Source organism: Diadema antillarum, unplaced genomic scaffold, assembly GCF_040938485.1.
Source record: "Diadema antillarum isolate AM-2024a unplaced genomic scaffold, OU_Dant_1.0 seq00000243_RagTag, whole genome shotgun sequence".
NCBI lineage: Eukaryota > Metazoa > Echinodermata > Echinoidea > Diadematoida > Diadematidae > Diadema > Diadema antillarum.
In genome coordinates, this window is record NW_027271287.1 from 159,358 (window position 1) to 180,061 (window position 20,704).

Genomic DNA, 20,704 nt, shown 5'->3' on the forward strand with positions numbered 1-20,704 from the left:
GGATTGTTGACAGGCCGAGCATTTTTCAAGTTACATGAGTGTCCCATATTCCTCCCTGTGTCACATTTCTCCCCGGTCTCCCCCGTGCTTTATTTCAGGAGAAGGCACGAAAAGCGCGTATTGCGACCACTGACAACTTTACCTCTGACATTTTTACCTCATAATTATTTACCTCTGCCATTTTTACCGCTGCCATTTTTACCTCTGCCATTTTTACCTTGCCGTTTTTACCTCTGCCATTTTGACCTCTGCCATTTTTACCCCTGTCATTTTTACCCCTGCCATTTTTTACCCCTGTCATTTTTACCTCTGCCATTTTTACCTCTGCTATTTTTACCTCTGCCATTTTAACCCCTGCCATTTTTACCCCTGCCATTTTTACCTCTGCCATTTTTACCCCTGCCATTTTTACCCCTGCCATTTTTACCCCTGCCATTTTTACCTCTGCCATTTTTACCTCTGCTATTTTTACCTCTGCCATTTTAACCCCTGCCATTTTTACCCCTGCCATTTTTACCTCTGCCATTTTTACCCCTGCCATTTTTACCCCTGCCATTTTTACCACTGCCATTTTTACCCCTGCCATTTTTACCCCTGCCATTTTTACCTCTGCCATTTTTACCCCTGCCATTTTTACCCCTGCCATTTTTACCCCTGCCATTTTTACCCCTGCCATTTTTACCCCTGCCATTTTTACCTCTGCCATTTTTACACCGAACCATATTTTATTAGTTCTGTCTGCATATATGTCATTTCTATCGCATCTCTCGCGGTCCGCTGTCTATACTGTCGACATTGGGCTAACCAACCGGGTGCTATGAACATTTGGATCACCAACTTTGTGGGTCAACTTATAGTGTGTTGAGAGTGATAGACAACAAATAGAACCTCTCTAGCTCTAACCGATAAGATTAAGATATTATACAAAATTAATTTCATTATACAAACATAGTGGGCTAAGATGATTCGACGGTATGATAAATACTCACTATATTTTTTATGCTGCTAATCTCAACAATCGATAGAATTTTTACGAACATGTTTGTGCAGGCAAACGGAAATGTTCGAGAAATTACTGCAGTCACTGTCTCCGTACAACCAAACGCCATCATCCTGCCCGAAAATTAGTGCTATGTTCTTCCGCTACTCTAGAAGAAGTTTGAATTACTTTCAAGATATTCCTTTTCTCTTTATTGTGATCCGAGCGGCGTGCGTGCGCGTGCGTGTGTGCCTTGTTTCACGCCTCGCGTTGCCTCGTGCGATTCAGATTTCAAAGAAAAACCAGCCGAACATTACGCTGTAAGAATGTAAGCATCCGATCACAATCTCTACGGGTACCCAGAAGCGCGCCGTGGAGAACTCTCATCACAGTACATTGTATGATCAAGTCCACGGTCTCTCAATCACCGTAATGGGACATTGGCGTGGATGAAGCTAAAAATAAACCCCCCGGGCGATTCCGGGAATTCAGTTTCCGGACAAAGTGTAGCACGCACCCCTGGTTTTATAGCCTCGTCCGTCTCTCCACATCGGTAACCCGGGAATATGAAGATTACTTTGAGAGGAGAAAGAAAGAAGGAAAAGGAGCTGCCCTGAGGCTCAGAGGAAAGTTTGTGAAGAAGACAGATGAATTGCAAAGGAGAAAGTTGCACACTTATGGAGTTTCAAGATAAAACGAGGGAGAGTTACAGGAACTGTGCTGACAAACACCTGCAGAAATGAAAAAAGTAAGTTATTGATAATATTGAATCCAAATAGGCTTATCATATTTCAGGAAGTGGGATTCCTGATTGTCTATATTTTATACATGTAATGTCTCCCTCATTCATCTGAAGCTGCATGGTGTGCGTGAACCTTATACACTGTGCAAGAAGCATCGCATCGTCATACACTGCGACATCGTTGTTTTTGTGACAGATAGTGCGGGATATTTCTCGATATATTTCACTCGGCAGGACGGAGACAATATTGTCGGGCTTTCCACCTCACGTCAGAACATCATTTTTCAGAGAGTGCATCAGTTCGTGTTGTACCTGTGTGTCAAGCAAATGGACAAGGGTGCGATGAACCTTCTTTCTTTCGGAATGGCTAATACTTGTAATGGCCAGTTGGGGTAAACAGTGCGTAGGCAACGCCTGAACATTAAAGAAAGATATATATACTCCTCTTCGTTGTTATCCAAATCTCCTCCCACTCCTCTGTTGAAATTCTCTTCATTGCGTAAAGATGGATATCGCCTCTAGCTCTCTTCTTGGTTTTCTTTGTCAATTCTTATGCTTGAAAAGATGGAAAACGAAAGGATACTGTTGCAAATGCACCATAAGACAAAAAACAAGTAGTCTTCGTACATCACACTCGTACTTTTTTTTTTTTTTGGGGGGGGGGACATATCTTAACTTTTTGTTCAAAATGATAACCTGTAAAGTTTTTGTTCGCCAAGTAAAATGGCAATATGATCTGTCACCTGCTAGATATATACGCATAAACACAAAGACGATGCCAGGTTTGCAAAAACATATGCGCGCAAAACAAGGAATCAAGACATAATTGCCGATTGTCGGGGTTAGACAATACTTTGCCGATGGCTTTCACGACTACGCACAGCAAAATGAAGTCGGTAGAAAGTAAGGGTAGTCTCTATACCTTCTCACAGCGAAGATGGCGGCAAGAGACAAACAAGATGGTCTGAGTTCATCCCCACTGCGTCCCTCGTGTGTACTTTGCGGACGTGCTCTTGCTCAATCTTCAACCTATTTCCATGTGTTCTCACGCTCCGTCAAGCCGTGCGCGGCAGGTCAGTTTAATGTCCACCAGCCGTAAGTGCATCGGACATGCCCCTCCCTTCGCCATGTTCCCAGGTGGATGGCCGACGGATGTGACTCGGACTGCGTGTTGTATCAAGCTCTCGACTGTGACCATTATCTGGGAACGGAGAGTAGATGGAAATGAAGGAGTTAGAGAACAGAGATGTTTTTCAAGAAGACAAAAAAGAAATGAATCACAGAATGGTTTCGCTCATAAGAGTAAGGCAGTAAACTCTGTATCGCAGTCCATGTCGATCAAAACAGTGGTATGTTGTCATGCAATGTCATGTTGCTTAACTTTAGATAACATCATTCATTGGACGATGGAGCAGAGGCATGTCTGTTGATATAGTTAGTACATGTTGGAAGGATTATCATCGACAATGTGACCACTAGTGCATTTGAGACTATGTCGTGACGATGTTCATATCTTCCATAGATGGATCCTTTTCGTTAAGCAAAGTCAACGCACTAAAAAGAGACTAGCGGTATTCTCTTGTTAAATAATGACGAAACTAACGTTGTGACTTATACATGGTGTAACAGATAGGCCTTCACGCAAGCACACTCATGCACACACACACACATACACACACAGAAGCACAGACACACAGACACACACACACGAGAGACATACATCAGGGAGAGATTATAGATATTTACTTTGCCACTGAATTAATGAGTAAAAACGTTAATCCAAATTCACTGTCACGCCTAAAGCGAGATGGACGGATGTGTGTTATGCCCGTCTAAGACGTTGTAAGAGGCGAACGTCAGTGCAAAGCGTTTTGAAATCGCCCAAGTAGATAGATCAACAACCACTGGGTTGACATATCAAAGAGGTATGGCTTTTAAGCTTTGCTTTTGCCTATGAGATCGTTACGAGTAAAGACCAGTGACTGGTACTTCCGCTAGCTCATGTGTCACTGGTGATAGTACACGATGTATACAATCATGTACATGCAGAGTGTAAATGAAAGTATGCACTTGACCTTTAATGAACTTGTTCTTAGTGACGTATACATTCCAAACTCAGAAAGAAGCAGCAGCCGGCCCATCACCGTGCGTGAAGACTTTAAGGGGTGTGGAAATGTGTTTTCATATACACGGTGATGTTCAAATAAAAGGCAATTAATATCATTTATTCTCGTTCTCTCGTGTTTGACTTTTTAGTATGGACAATGATTTGAAATCGATTCTCATTTCCTTTCCCTTCTTTCAAAAGCACACCCATCCATATCTAAGCTGCAATTGCAAAGTTTGTCTACTTTTTTGCTTTCTGTAAGGCAAGGTGTAAGGGAGAAGGGGGGGGGTGGGAGGAGGGGAAGCTCTGCCATTTTGGAAATCTGATCAACCGTGTTATGGGATTCATATCCGTCGCGCTGTGCGCAGGATCGAATTACGTACTTCAGAATCGATTGGACTCGATTTGAAAGTGAAAACAGGCCCAAGGACACCAGCAAAATTCCTGGGCCCACACACTGAATTTTCATCGATTGCCTGAAATTTCCGCCTGTCGATGGTTATATTCCGGCAGGTTTTTAAGCGGTGGAGAACGTGAGAAAGATTGGATTTTAAGATGCGTCGTCTGTCTCAGTATATTCGATGGCCGACCTAACATGCACGCAAGGAAGATGATTACTGTTTTCAGGTGTAGCGGTGCACAGATTCCACGTTAATGTGAAAATCGATCCTTCCAAGTTGTCCAGATCAATGTGTGGATTCACAAAATTGGCGCTTACACTTTGATTGCGTAGCCCCGACCATCTTAAATGAGCTCGAAACTCCGATTCAATAAGTAATGAGGGATAGTTTTCTCCTATACGTAAATAATCGGCTGAGCTTTATCGTAATTTCAAATGGTTCCTGCATTCGATCTTGAATTCATCATTTTGATGGAATATTTCATTTGGGGATACAAAAATAGGCATTCAAAGAAACGGAGCAATAAACGTTTTCCGCTTTTGTCGATCGTCACACATTGACAATACTTTTCAAAAACAAGAATGAATAGCAACACAAAAATGTCTGTATGACACCCATGAGATCTCTTGTGGGTAGCCTGTTTGGTAAGGCATTGTGTAAACTTGGCTTATGAATAATGGGAAATTCATCAAGCTGATCGCTGTATACTGCTAATCTGGAAAAAATAAGATACGTGTGTGAATAAATGGTTATATATGAATGTGTTAATGTATATCATAATGCATTTATGAAATGCATGATATTCGACACTCTTACGTCTCGCACGACTAGATTTTGTGACGCACGCTGACTGATAAAAAAAAAGAAAATATTCAGCTAGAAGACAAAAGAGGGTATACACGAAAGAAAAAGATGCCCCAAAACACACACCAGCAAGCAAGCAAACAAACAAACAAACAAACAAACAAAAAGGCGGAGCCTATATTGTGCGGCATTGTTTCCACTCTATTACGTGAAACTAACAACATGTAAAGTAGACAGTCATCATAACCATGGCGGATCCAGGAATTCCGTAAAGGGGAGGCGCATTTACAAAATTAAAGGGAGGCGCACGCCCCCTCCCCCCCCCCATTTTTTCTTTTTAGTTCTTTTGTTTTCACAAAAAATAAAGAGGGGGCGCGCGCCCGGTGCGCCCCCGTCTGGATCCGTCACTGACAACCGTGTAGTAGGCGCATCCTTTAAATTACCTGAAATAACCAGTCGCATTTATAACTTTTCTACAGTTTTGACAGTTCACATTAGCGTGAGGTTTCTTAAAATTGTTTTTGTTTTTTTCTTTTATGCTTGTGTTTATGTTTGTGTTTGTTGTCTGTTGTTATTGTTGTTGGTGGTAGTGTTTTACAGCGGTCATTCTGGAAACAGTAACACTGCACTGGAATTAATGAAACAACCCTCGAGACACGTTTTATAATTAATCAAATTTTCATTTTGTGTGTTGGTTACCACAGGATGACGCAGAGTCTACACGAGATACTACAAATTAGCCGCCGGATCATTCTCTTGGACAGTTTCTCTCCGGTTACAGCTTTGTGGCCGAAACTGTAATTACACTTTGAAAAGCGACACCACCGTATATTTTTGCAGACTTCTTTCCTCTTCCAAGTCCTAAAGTGGTATCCCTTCCTCACCCCCCCCCCTCTTCCGCCACTACAAAAAAAAACCCCACGTTCATGTATATTATTCAACAACTTTAACAATGCACTGTATGCGAGGACTTGCTGTTGTTGTTCGTTCGTTCTTGTAATTACATGTCTCCATAACTATAGCTTGTCACGTAAGCTGTATCTGACTTGAATTATGTATTTCAAGGAGAGAGTGAATTAAATGGACGGAAATCAGAGATGTTACAAACACGGACAGCCCAAAAATAAAGAAGAAAAAAAGAAAGAAATCGAGAGGGACTGTAAGTGCAGCTCATATATCAAGAATGGGTTACGTACTCGAAGTCACTCGGGGAATTTGCATTGCTTGATCCGGCGTGTTAAGTGACCGAAATGGAAGCCCAGATAACGTCCAGCCAGAAATAAGAAGGGGAGGAAACTTAAATGATCGTCTTGTTAAATGGAATGCCTTTCGCTATCCGGTGAATATCACATGCGAACAGGCCAAAGACATGCCAGGAGTATCCCGGTACATTTAATTGGATTTTTGCTACTTAAAAAGGATTCGCACTTACGCACAAACATCGTTAGAATAGGAAACAAAAACAAACAAACAAACAAAAACCTCGGCGAAATGTAAACTTTCCACACACAAAAAAAAGAAAGAAACGTCACCCTGATTGTTCTCTGCATGTTGTAGCTATTGGAATATATGAACACATATAGCAAATAAACACACAAAAACAAAAGAGCATAAAAAAATTTATTGATGCTAATGTTATTTTCTGATAGTGTTATTGTTGATGATCACGTTATTTTGTACACTTAGATTGCAGCGTGACTGCGAGTTGTAGTACTGGCAGATCTTTTGACTTTCCAAAAGTCGTGAAAATCGGAATCGATAATAATACATAGGATCCTACTTTGTCTATATAAACATGTATGTATGTATGTATGTATGTGTATCTGTGTGGGTATATGTATGTATGTATGTATCAATGTATGTATATATATATATATATATATATATATATATATATATAACATTATGTGTTTGTATTTTGTATGTGTAAGTATGCATATAATTCCATGACATGTAAAAGTGCTTACTGTGCTATTCAAACCGGCGGTTAAGAGATATTAGATAAAATGCCTGTAGAGCAACGTTTGCACCATTTGCGTTCTCCGCGCATGTGGAGTTCTCCTCGTTAACTGGCAGTGGTACAGTCACTGACAGCGCCAAGACACGAACGTATTCCTTACGAGTCAAGCGCTTTTACCACGAGACTGACGAATAATCGCTCCTCCCACCTCTCTTATCGCGTTGTGGCATTGACGTTATCCGTTATACGAAAAGTGAGATCCGACTTCGATGGCTTGGCCATTGATACCCCGCGTCTTCGTGGGTAGACGCTGTCGCACGGAGGGAGAACGAGACGAAAATCCTGCGGTCGTCTGACTTTTTGGCGACGACTCCGATGGACATCCGAGAAGCTGAAGAGTTGCCTCATCGCCTTACGGAGCACTGCAGATGACCGTGACTGATTTCCTCTCCCCTCGCTCATTCCCACGGAAGGAGATTAGAAAACTCGGGGACATTGGTTTCAGCCGCAGTGGGTAAGGAGAGCCGTGATTCGGTAACAGAAAACTTTATGTGTGGGACTAAAGCAAGAGCTGAAATCCTGACGCCGATGGTGTCGCGGAAGAGTTGACGGGATGTCTTAAAAACATCGATACCTATTGCAGCGACAAAATAGATGTTTCGATATGTCGCGCTGTCCATAATCAGACAGACAAAAAGAGCAAAAGGAAATCAGATAGCACAAAGGCTGATGGATAATCATTGGCTTATACATTAGCCCAATTGATTATCTAAGATGAGCAGACTGTAATGTTCAGGCTAGTTATACTGTCAGATAATATGAGAAGGAAGAAAGGACAGTAGGAGGAGGGGCAGAAGAAGAAGAAAAAACGAAGAAGAAGGAGAAGAAGGAGAAGGGTGAGAAGAATAAGAAGAAGGAGGAGGAGGAGAAGAAGAAGAAGAAGGAGAAGAAGAACGGAAATGGTTTCAGATTAATCATGGGTAGAGGAATTGAATGGATAAGTCACTTGACGCTCGAGAAAGAGAGTAAGATTGAGTGAAAGTTGAAAGCGAGAGAGGAAAGAGGACTACAAGGGAGAGAGAGGAAAGGGATGTAGGAAGGGTGAATTAAGGGCAAGATGAAGAGTACATTATGGTATACCAAGTGGTACGTATAGATTACATTTTCAGTTTTGTCAGTAGAAATAATAGACATCAGAACGTAACGCCCTCTGCGCCAGGTATAGGCCTATAAACTGTATTACTCTTAAACTCTTTTGGCACGGATGGTCGTAGTTCACACCTGCCATTCGCAGCATTATGTGCGACAGCGTTAGAATGTTCTTTCTGAATCGGGCGGGAAGAGAAAGAATTGAAAAAGACGCGATGGAAGAAATGGGACGACTTCCCTTTCGAAGGGGGGCGCAAGAAAACCCCCACTGGAAAGAACCTCTGGCGTCCTTGGCACAACACGATGGTAACCGAATCTCGTCTCCCTGTCTCTGTCGGGGAAAAGCTGGTGAAAATGTTTACCCTCAACGTCAACCCCATCTTCGTATCAAATCGATCATCTCCCTCCTTCCTGCATATTTCCATGTCGTTAGCATGCCATTCTGCAAGAGCTGTCGCGTGTTCCTGCCAGGTGCTAAAACCGAAAGGAATTTCAATAAAACAATCAGACACTCAAGCAAGGGGGAAAGACGGGGAGGGGTGGGGGCGCTCTGGTATTGAACGGGTATTAAATTGCTTCTTTAAAATCCTCAACAGAGTGAGCATTAAGAAGTCGCTTTTTTGAGAGACATCCATTACTCTGCTCACATCTAGAGGCAAATGTATTGTGCGGGCGATGTAAATCATGGATATGTGATAATTCTTCGTATTAGTCCCCTATTTGCGTAGATGTTTTTATCTTGTGTTAAACAGAACGCATTAATTCAAGGAACCGAGAAAATGACGTAAACAGTAAAGTGAGTAGTATCCATTCCACCTTTGATAGACCAGTCCACCAGTATTCCTATTCATGTGCTATTCTTGGAGCTTTCCTGCCTTATGTTCGTTATCTTGCACCTGTTGCTTTCCGAAAAACAGTAACCACACAATAACGTCGGACATAATAGTAATAGTTGGAATCCTTTTGTGTGTGTTTGTGTGTGTGCGTATGTGTGTGTTTGTGTGTGTGTGTGTGTGTGTGTGTGTGTGTGTGTCATGTTAACGCCATCGAAACCAATGCTGAAGCAAGCTTTCTGGTTATTGCGGGACACCGCAGGGATTACTCTATTCTTATAATAATTATTATTAACTGCTGACTTAATTGATGTCACGACATGCAACATACCGACCGCCTCTTATTCCTGACTCATAACAACTATAGTTTGACTCCAGCTCATACTGATTAGTAATAATTAGTAATGTCAACACCATTATCTTCTAGTTCCTACGTACATTTTAGTGTTTTTGCAATGTAATTCCAAACATTCAAAAGAAGAATCTGACGACGTTTAAGGGTGAAGATTAGTCTGCTTTTGCACCATTATATGGGATTGAAATAGGCTCTTCCGCTATTAAAGAGAAAGTTGGAAGCTAACGAGTGGAGTAGAGTTAAATGTTTTTTTCTCAGAGTTTACGATTTTATAGGGCTTCAATCTGCTACATTGCAGAACGTCATTTGAATGATTCTAATATCGCATATTTTATATAGCATATTTTCTCCTGTTCGGATTACTATCGCGCGCAGTTTCTCGTCATAACAGTAAATACTACAGCAATCAACAAAATGATGAACCTCATTGGTTCTTATTGCAATGACGAAAGTCGTTTACTGGACATAGAGAGATTAAAAATACATTGGATGTTGTTTCGCATGTGTTTGACATTGAGACGTAGATTCGTTGTCGCTATGAATTCCTGAGCTTGGATCAGAGCACCATAAATGCCATCCCAGTGGCAAATTATTTCACTCCCGTGAATAAAGTAAAATCAACGAAAAAACGGTAGAAGATACATCATTAATTCCGAACAGTGCTCGTTCTCTCACTGTTTCTCATGCCAAACGATGAAGTGACGAAAACTTCCGGTTTCCATGGTGAAATATCGATTGCAGTGAAGTTTATTGTGTACGGCTTTGAAGAGGACTCACATTTCAGACTCAAACTTGGGTATGAAACATGAAAAGAACACTTATGTAGGCATTAATGTGATGTCCACAGAATACGAATGAAGGGAATTTCGACGCTTGTGGTTCGAACGTGTGTTTTTGTTTTCTCGGCCAAGGAATATCGAACGGCGCAAAATAAAAACGGCATCTGCCTTTTAACTGCCGACGGGGTTACCTGACCCCGATTAGCCGAGTGGAAAGCAGGAGGTGGGAAAAGGACCAAGAAATCCTGCTTTTGAATATTGTGACGTCATATCGGTTGGAGCCGTACTACTTCAGCGTGGTCATAGATTGATGATTTGAAAGGTCTTGTGTTTGTTTTAGGACGCTTGAATAATTGATACATGGTATTTGCATGAAACTCGTAACTTCAGCCAAATCGGAGCCAAGCGGTTGTTGCCACGTATCCATCTTCCGCTGTCACATTGCGCCGTTTGGTATAGAAATTCCGGAAAATGCGATGTCTTGTGCATTTGCATAAATCATATTTTCCATGGAAACGGGTTGAGTGATTAATTCGCCGGGGATGTAGACATAGATGTTTATTTGAATGTAACCTCACCTCCGGTCGTACTACGTTATCTTTCACACTCAGCAAGAAGATGCATGCGTGCGTCGAAATTTCCTAGATTTACTCGATTTATTGTTTTCCTGAGGCTACATTTTCTGCGTGATTCTATGGCGAACCTCACTATGCTTGCATGATGCTTTCATGCGCAGTGTTCTATGACAAGGTGGTATGTTTATATGGACGTAGGATAATATTGGAACGGATATTGATTCGACATCTATTTGCAATTCCTTAACACTGCAAAGACGATGCCAAAACTTGTCTGTATATCAATACTAATTGGTTAGTGTTTCACGTGTGTTTCAAGCGTGAGTACTGAGAGAATATTGAACTGTTTTAGACCATTTGGGCGTGTCAAATAATATGATTCCTTAAGAACCCTGAGCAAAAATCTTCACTATTGTGTCAACCCCCCCCCCCCCCCAACAACAAAAAAAAAAAAAAAAACAGACAGAGAAGGGAGGAGATGTCAGTGGAGACAAAAACAAGCTGCATATGGTGGTTTGTGAAGGCTCTTCAAATCACAGTCACCGGAAAGAAATTTCGTTTTGTTAAATGTCAGGTGCTATCGAATGGACCTGTTCTACAACACCCTTACCCTCCACTCTTCAGTGTGAAATTTTCCAAATTTTACAATTTAGTAATTTTTTTTGTCACAATAGATACTTCATGAAATAATCAGATTTCAGGAACCTTCATTTTTTTTTAAAATATCCGCCTGGGTCTAACTTCGCGAAACAGCTTTCAATCAGCTGCGTGCAGCTTCCAAATTGTTACTAAGAAAGTTTTCATGTTGACAACTGGTATAGACAACCACTCCGATTCAGATATCTAAGTTGTTGCTATGGTAACCTAGACTACTGCAATCTCCACCAAATACCAGCCACTTTACACAAGACGATCCACCTTCTCAGCGGGGAACCTCATGATTAATTTACCTCATGAAATCACTCGAGTTAACCTGTTGATTCCCCCAGACTTCAAAGTCATCACATAAATCATTGTCCGATATAGAAATGTGGAAAACATTGCAATGCTGCTTTGTTAGTGCGTGAATTCGGTTGATAAATTGCATGAGGGTATTGATGAGTTTGCAAAAACTCACAGAGACCGTCTTTATATAGATGCATGAATGGGCTTACAAAAGCGGCAACAAAGAAGGTGGTGCAGGAATTCTTCTTCTTCAGCTCGTAGGTCCTATACGGCGTGGTGAAGGTTTTTGTTGAAGTTGTCCTTGCTTCTTCGGCGTCAACGCGAGAGGGTTTTTTTTTTTTTCCGGAGCTATAGTGAAGGTCAATGCCACCTCCTTTGCCCGTCGCCTCAAACGATGCGGATATTCCCTCCATTGAGCGTATCGTATTCGTGATCAGACGACGCACTTAAAAGATTATGCGCGCTTACGCACGTTTTAGCCCGTCTCACAGAATACCTCCATTTACACCCCGTGCTTGCCGCGCGGATTTAGGCGAGCAAATTGTGCTGCATTTTCTCGCGGGAAATGTATCCCCGTGGGCTGCACATGCGCATAATTCAAGACAGGCTGGTTTAATCTTCACTTTGGTCTTTTTTCCCCAGTTTCCCTGATGGTATTATGCAAGTCTTTGCTGTTTTTCGAATTTAACACTGGCACAACTGGAGGTTCTTGCTCTAAAAAGAGAGTATAATAAGACCCATGTATTCGTCTGTGGAATCGTCAAGTTAGCCGAATCAAGCGGTCACGTGACTTCGCAAAGGTAATCCAATAACTGGAAAAATCTTGGGAGAAGCGCTTTCAAACCTTTTTGTTGCCTTGTTCTTAATGCAGTTATCCTTTGTTAGAGTGATAGTGACTGTGGGAATCATTTTCAGCGAAGAGAGAAGGGGAGATCGAGAGATGGCCATTATAGAATAGTAAACGTCTGTTTTTATGACTCAGGGAAACAACCTTCAGAAATCAAGTTTGTATGTCTATTGGATTGTGTCTGGGTGTTGTATTTGAGTTGATTTGATGTAATGCACTTTAGTATTCTGCATGCTGATTTTCACGAATTCACATGCATCGGTTTAACATTTACATCGGCATCGTGATTTGATTAGCACTTACATAGAATGGATGATACGTTACTCTAGCCAGAGGTTTAGTTTCCAGCAAACCCCCCCCCCCCCCTTCCCCCACTATATCGATGGACCACTTGCGGCTGTGGAGAAAACTTAGTAGAGATACAAACAAGGGTTGATGAGACATTAACAATGGACATGATGCACATAAATTACCTCACAGGCACGATACACAGCGTATACGTCAGTCATACATTTTTCAGTAGAGTATCAGTAAGATTAGGTAGATGTACTGTGTAAATATGTTGCGTCGTCTCAACTCCCTGCCTAAACTTAGCGTAATCTATTATAATGGTGTGGCACCACCCCCAGATCTGTGTCAAGAGCCTGCATTAATATTCGTAGCTTTGCAGATTTTAATAGGTATTGTATGGAACCATCTCCGCTTAGGGATGGGAAAAATATGCTTTTAAAATTACGCTGGCAGGAAACACAACTTTTGAGTATTCAAAAAAGGTGAGTGACTTCTGAGCGTTCGTTTTTTAGGTGTCGTGGTGACTTGATGTTCCTCAGTTGATGAACTTGCGCGTACAGAGCAACGAGAACAACAAAGTAATTCGTCCGTTACATCACTTTTTTTTTTCGTGGCGTCCGCGAAATCTATGGAAGGAAATTGAACACCTGTTCGCCTGCACCCGCCCCGAGGGCTTTGCGCTTGACTTTCATGAAAACACCTTGACAAATCGTTTTCATGCGTCGGCTAGATTCGCTTCGGGCGATCCGACGACAAAATAGGCACAAGCAAGCAGAAGCAAGCACGGACTATTGTTGTGAAAAAGGGAGAAGCCAAATGCTTCATTATCAGTGATTACAATCGTTACGAAAAAGGCAGGAGGGAGCTCCCGCTATCAGCGAATAAAAGGTGCATGAGGTGTATATCTCGCGTTTCTACTTTGGGATCGATGCGAAAGGAAATAGCCAGTTCTTGTAGGACTTGAACATTTACTTCCGTCCATCAAAATTTCCACGATTTTTCTTCGTCTAATAGTTTTCGTTCATCTGACGATCGTCATCACTATGTTCTATTCATCAATCGATGACTATGCCTAATATACTTTCTTCATGCCGTATCGCTGTATGGCCTTCCTCTTACCATCATCCTAATATTGAAGACAGCATCATCAATCGATAATAACTTATTTTCATCACCTTGATATTTTCTTCTACTTTACACCACCGCGCCCTCAACTATATTGCTTGCTGCTACTACAGTTTGCACTACTAGTTTGTACCTCATCTTATCATTTGCCACCCAGTAAATCTACTGTCATAATCATTTCTACACACAGTACTTTTGTAATTCCGCCAATGCATATGTATATATATATATATGTATAAATATATATGTATATATATATATATATATATATATATGTATATATATATATATATATATATATATGATATATCGTTAGTTTGTACTGATGAGTTATCATTAAGTTGAGGATGTAAGTCCATTTCTCCGTCAATAATTTCACGCAAGTTATATACCATAGTAATTCCCTTAGTGCAAACGTTATGCCCTTAACAGAATTTCAATTTAGGACTCATGGAGACGTAGAAACGACGAGGAAAAACGAAAAGTTAAAATAAAGAAAAAGAAAAAGAGAAGTAGAATTTGTTTTAAAACAGAATTACTAAAAGAATACATCGTCAACTTAGAGGGCTTGACATATGATACAACTTAGATGAGAGCGGAACTCGCTATAGTGCGTGAAATGAAAATGAGTATAATGATGTAAACAAATTAATTAAAAGGGGTACATAATGAATAAACATTTAATGAAGAAGAGTAAACGCAGTATGTGAAATGAACTCTTCGTAGTCTGGCTAGTCACTCAACTACGATTATGGTGATTGATATTAGGATGCACCATTTTTGCCTTTTGACAATGATTATGTCGAAATATGCCACTTCACAGTTCATTGAAGATCAATGTGTTGCAGTGATGCAAAGTGCGTCTTGGCAAGCTTTACAAACACGACAGTGTCAACCGACAATAGAAGCATGCACATCGCGCCACCCACCTTGCACTGTTGTGGCATAGAATAGCACCATTATTGTGGGCTCGGTATATTTTAAAAGCGCATTTCCAATATCTGTACGAGATAACTTCACTTGTCTCTCCTTTACTAGCACACAAATCTCCTCTAAATGTCCTTTTTAACATGAAATCAACGAGGGTCACTTTAATCCGTCGCGTCGTATACATTTTGTGTTTTCTAATCTCTTAAAAAACTAAGATTACCTTTACAAGAGAAGGGGTTGACATTGATAGATTATGAACCAAAACACAATATAAGTGTATAAGGTCTGCCGATCAGCTGACATTCTTCTCGTGTACCAATCTATGACGGAAGGCTGAGAGGTGATGACATCATTACATTAGCTTAAGTTACTTAATGTCATGTAGTCGCGATCAATATTATCCCCTTGAAAAGAAAAGAACATTTTAAACTCAACATGCAGCTTTCATTTTTCATCTTGTCCGATTTCACGCTTTAAGCAGTGAATCAATTACTGCTCCCCCGCAAAGCGGTTTGAGCAAACATGGTATATAATGACTGTCATTATAAAGAAAAGTGCATTCTTACCTTAATGAATGCTGTAGCTTTTCATGGACATGCTCTTTCTTTATCGTTTACTCAGAATAATCAGATCTGTGTAAGTCCTCGGGAAGACAAAATATTGCAGCCGAGTGGAGGAACACACGTGAGAGATCATTAAAAGGTGTTATACTATCTACTCCTCGACGACCTGGCTGAGCGTCTTGTTAGTGAAACGACGATCATGGGTAAGTTTGCGTTAGACTGCATGGCATACCATGGGATTCAATACCTGTTATCATGTTTAAAGAGTACATAATAAGATAAGAAAGTCATTGAACAACAGTAACTGATCCCTCCTTTCTTCTTCGTCAATCGGTATAAGGAGGTATACTTCTGACTATACTACCAAAGCCTGAAAGCAATGTCTGTTGAATGGGTATGATGATATGTATACGTTATAATAAATACCTGTGTATCTGTGTGAATGTATGTCTGCATATCAGGTTGGCAACGTCTTTAAGTGTCTCTGTATATGTGCAGGTGTGTGTCAGTGTGCTCCGATTTCCTAATTTAATATGATGTTTCGTATTGTTTTGCTTTATTTTTAACTTTTCGTGCTTGTGTATGGTTATTTTTTGTGTGTTCACCAGGTTTTGCAGATTAAGATCAGACTGTTCCTATCAGATTTTGGTCATTACCTTTGTAACTGGTTCCTCTCGCTGTAGCCAAAGTGTCTTCCAAAGCGATACGTTTGTTGTTGTGATGTTGATGTTGTTGTTGTTGTTGTTGTCGTTGTTGTTGTTGTTGTTGTTGCTGCTGCTGCTGCTGTTGTTGCACTCACTAGGAGAAGGAATTTTTACGACGTAATCAGAGATGTCCATCCCCGGACTTTGTGGTTTTATAGGCCCATTAAGAAAACTCCAGTAAAATCAATCCACAGTCATACTTTTCGTTTGTCGTGCGTAGGCCATTCATTAAAGCTATGATAATCAAACACAATATTGGCATTTATACTTCAACCAACCCATACGTTACGCAAACACAATATGATGAAAGCATCATACACTGTACCAATGACCAACGCAAGTACAAACTTAACATTCTGTTTGCTAATACTACTTACATTATCATCAACGAGTATACGGACTCGCAAACATACGCACCTAAACATATCCACTCATATTATATACCAGCACGCTCATACAAATTATGCTCATCTCTGAGGTAGACAAAAAAAGAATATATAATATAAACCGGAGCAGATGTCATCCTTTTAAAAATGTTTGTAACTGGGGCACGTGCACTACTGTAAACAAAAGGCAAATACTCGTCATTCTAAAGCCTATCCCGAAATGCGGGGAAGTCACCGTCTACTAAAAGCCTCACATGAATGAACACTGGGAATCGAAACGACCCCCAAAGTGCACTAACATCAGACTTCCATGTAATATTGATATTAACGTATGGGATATTACACGGAGGATCCACCAAATTCCTCGCTTTATTCAATTTAGCATCCACGCACATTAAGCGAGTGTATTGCTCGTTCGTCAGGGCCAGTCGAGCCTAAAAGACGAGTAGTCGCGCTGAACAGACTCGATTTTACGACGTGTATATAGGACCGTGAAAGGTCGTTTAAACATGAAATAAAAATGCATCAACGGAAATTCAGTTGTTCAAGTGATGTATTTGCTCGTTCCAACTTTTCATAATGTTAAACTGCCATATTTCCATCAAGCGTCACATGCATTTAGAAAGCAGTATTCAAATTGTCAAGCGATTTTCATTGGAATCTAGGGGGAAAGCAGCAGCGTGTATTATAATGAATGAAATCATTCTATGTTCCTAAATGTTATCATCGAAGCCGATCTAAGAGGGCAAAACATATGTCCTGTATATTAGGTTATTTTGTGATTAAATGAAATTTTCTGTAACATCGGGCGTTTATTCGACTTTAATTCCCAGATAATATGATAACCATTATGGCACGTAATCCATTCAATCTGGCCTTTTCGCCTCTGTCAGCGATTACGAGTAATATTCTTCAATATGAGTATACCAGAGCGTAACTATTAATGGGAGAATTCAGGAGATTTGCACCCAACTTTCATAACCAATATGCTGATAAGACGGCGAAACTTAACTAACTTGTACAACATGTCAAGATTAGATCCCCTCCCCCCGACTAAAGGCCAACGAAGCGAACTGCAATTTTGGCTTATAAGCTATCAGATTATCTTCTTGAAAATCCAACACATCAACTAAAAAGAGAGAAAAACGCGCCTCAAAATCATTGCAATGGTACTTTTGAAACACTGCCGTTTGAAGGATTACTATATAAAGTTAGAATATTTGTGGAAAATGTTATCGCATGGAGCCAAGTAGTGGTGCTTTGATTGACCCACAAATAGTTTGAAGGGTCTCCGCTTTTATTCGGAAGTGGGTGAATCTGCAGGTTTCTAAATGAAAAGCGTCATATCGTACAAGCTGTGTATATTGATAAATTCCCCCCCCCCAAAAAAAAAAAAGAATAAAACGCATGAAGAACTAAACTTGAATATCAAGAGGATGGGAATAGGTATAGGAAGTATAGAAGGAATGCAAGGCCTGTTCTTTCTATTACGTGGCCCCATATACCGGCGGCTGTGTAAGTATCGTCGATAGTATACGTTTTGTGTACAGGATTTTGCAGTTTTATGTCAGCAAACGTCTTGCCCAACTATAACAGAAGAAGCAAGTGTTGAGTTGGGATCGGATGCACTTCCCAATAAACAATTATAGGATGATATCTCCATACTATAAGGACATGAAAGCCAAGAACAGCCTCTACCTGTCTCTACTTATATTATCACTGATACGTCACAATAAGCCTACGTTCACATCCAATGAAGATATCGTATTGGACTATTCTTTTCTTCAGCATGTTAAATATTATATATATATATATATATATATATATATATATATATATATATATATTATATACATATTACCACTGATTTGTCCTTTAAAATACATGCATCACATTAAAGTTATAACATTTAGACCTATATGTAGCTATGCAGAATAAAATTGCATATACATCCACACTCTAAAAGAAATCCGGGACAGAACTGACCCGGAACTGGGTCTGTTGGGGTCACACATCGTTCCGGGTCAGAGATGACAAGGATTGGGGTCAGATATGACCCCATCCAGAGTCATGAATTGGGTCAGGGTGACCTCATTCTGGGTCTTCATGACCAAATTCCAAGTCATTTTTGACCCAGAACGGTGTGTGACCCCAACGGACCCAGTTGCGGGTCAGTTCGGACCCGGATTGTTTTAGAGTGTATGTATATATATATATATATATATATATACATATTTATTCATTTATATTTATAAAGTTCCTTTTTAAGGACGATTTAATCTTGATTACTCAATACGACATCGCGGAACCAGACAGACATCATGATGTACCGTTCACCAGACATAGCATTCCGTATACAGAATATCATATTTCAAAGGCATCGAAATTTGTGGCATCTCTGTACCGGGGCAGGCATCGGCAGATGGAGGGACCTTCACGTGCATGCGATCGGTATAGTCGAGGCTCCTAAATTACCTCGCAGAACCATTTAGCTATCCAGGTACTGCATAAATTCTCAATATCCGACGCTAATAAAAACCCAGCAAATGGAATCGAGTAACGATTTGAGCCAATATTGTCCCAGTTTGCTAGACGTAATGTTATAGGTTCGATCAATATTTTATCTTAGATGCAAGATTTTGTTTGGTCTGTCTTCTCCGTTCTTCTTCTTCTATCGCTCTGAGCAAGAAATTGTAACTTTTGTTTCAAAAGCAAGTTTTATGCTTAAACATATCGAAGGATGCCAATATTTATTTTGAGTTGCCATATGAAAACGAATAAAGCAATATCAATTACATTAAAAGTCCCCTTTTAACCATACAGTTGACAAGCAAAGAAACATCGATACAAACAGAAACACACACGCGCACACACAAACACGCACACACACACTACACACAGAGATATCCTGATGAATGCTCCAAAACACAATGAGTTATCCATGCAAAAAAAAAAGTTATTGAAACTAATCTGCGTGAAATAGCGATAATTGATTGGATTACCTTTATTGCAAAATCAAATAGCGCTCTGTAAATCTCACTTAGGTAGCTACGTGTCCGTTGACATACACTCGAAGATTCTGATTTGAGGCCTACGTCATCAATTGTAAGTGAATGCCAAACAGTTATGTGTTCTGTAGCAACTTTGAATATATGCATGGGAGTATAAGATTATGGTTGTAATGATGATACCTATACCCCAATATTTCAATCAAAGTATACGCACTTGAATTTCGCGTGCATTCACTGTCTGATTGCGCTGTCTAATTTGACTTTTCGGTCTGGCATGCTGCAAAAAGTCTGGATGGGAAGACTAATGAGATATTTGCCCCTCATAATCCTACAAGAGGGGAAATTTGCACCACGCGTAATTTGCGCCATCAAAATTAATGTTCATCTCTTCATCTTCGTGCCGCACGCGACGCCGTTTAGTTTAGTTTTTTACCTTATTACCTTGGAATGAGGCAGAGGCCGGGACAAAGGGCCATAACAGACCCGATCTGAAGACACTGACACGAGGGGAGATCGAAACGAGGAAGGAAGAGATGTGGAAAAAAGGAGAAAGACATGCGAGAGAGAAAATTGCATGGAAAAGAAAGAAAGCATGCGAGTCAGAGGGGGAGAGAGAGAGAGAGAATGGGGGGGGGGGGGAGGAGAGAGAAAGAAAGAAAGACACTACAGGGCACGGGGTTATAGTGGGTTAAAGCTCCAGTGTGTAGGTTTTATGACATCGAAACAATTTACGATACGAATTCTCGTATAACAGAAGTTACGCCAGTTATATTGAAGCCACTGGCATCACTTGATGGCGTTTGGACAATGGTAGACGGTGAGTATTACACGTTTAACAAGTAGAATATGAATAAATAAATTGAAACGACTGCTTTCTAACTGTGTATTATAGTCGTGGTTGCCTCTACCATGCTTTCTTCTCATTGTGATTATGTACTTTGGTAGTCGTAATTATTTCAGATGAACGTGTACCGAAAGGGAAACTGATACGATATCGTTAAGGACCCTTGAATTATATATATGTTTGTATATAATCGAATTCTTTGTCAGTGTTTGTTTCACGATGCCTCGATACAGAAAGAGAGTATACAGTTAATAGAAATAATGAACCGAGATTTCTAAAAGGGATTAAATAGAGATGAGGAAGTGAAATCATGCGACAAACGAATCGAGAATGAAAACATGATAGCAGGAGCATAAAAGAAGAAAGAAATATAA

The 20,704-nt window shown here is 40.4% G+C and overlaps 1 long non-coding RNA gene across 1 annotated transcript in view; it reads left to right on the forward strand.

The window, feature by feature from the left end:
* The window catches only part of LOC139729451 (uncharacterized), a 76,100-nt gene extending 60,520 nt beyond the window's left edge, over positions 1-15,580 (forward strand). The window contains exon 3 of the long non-coding RNA XR_011710869.1: positions 15,444-15,580. This is a non-coding gene — a long non-coding RNA (uncharacterized lncRNA). The remainder of the gene's footprint in view (positions 1-15,443) is intronic.
* Positions 15,581-20,704: the final 5,124 nt, after the last annotated feature.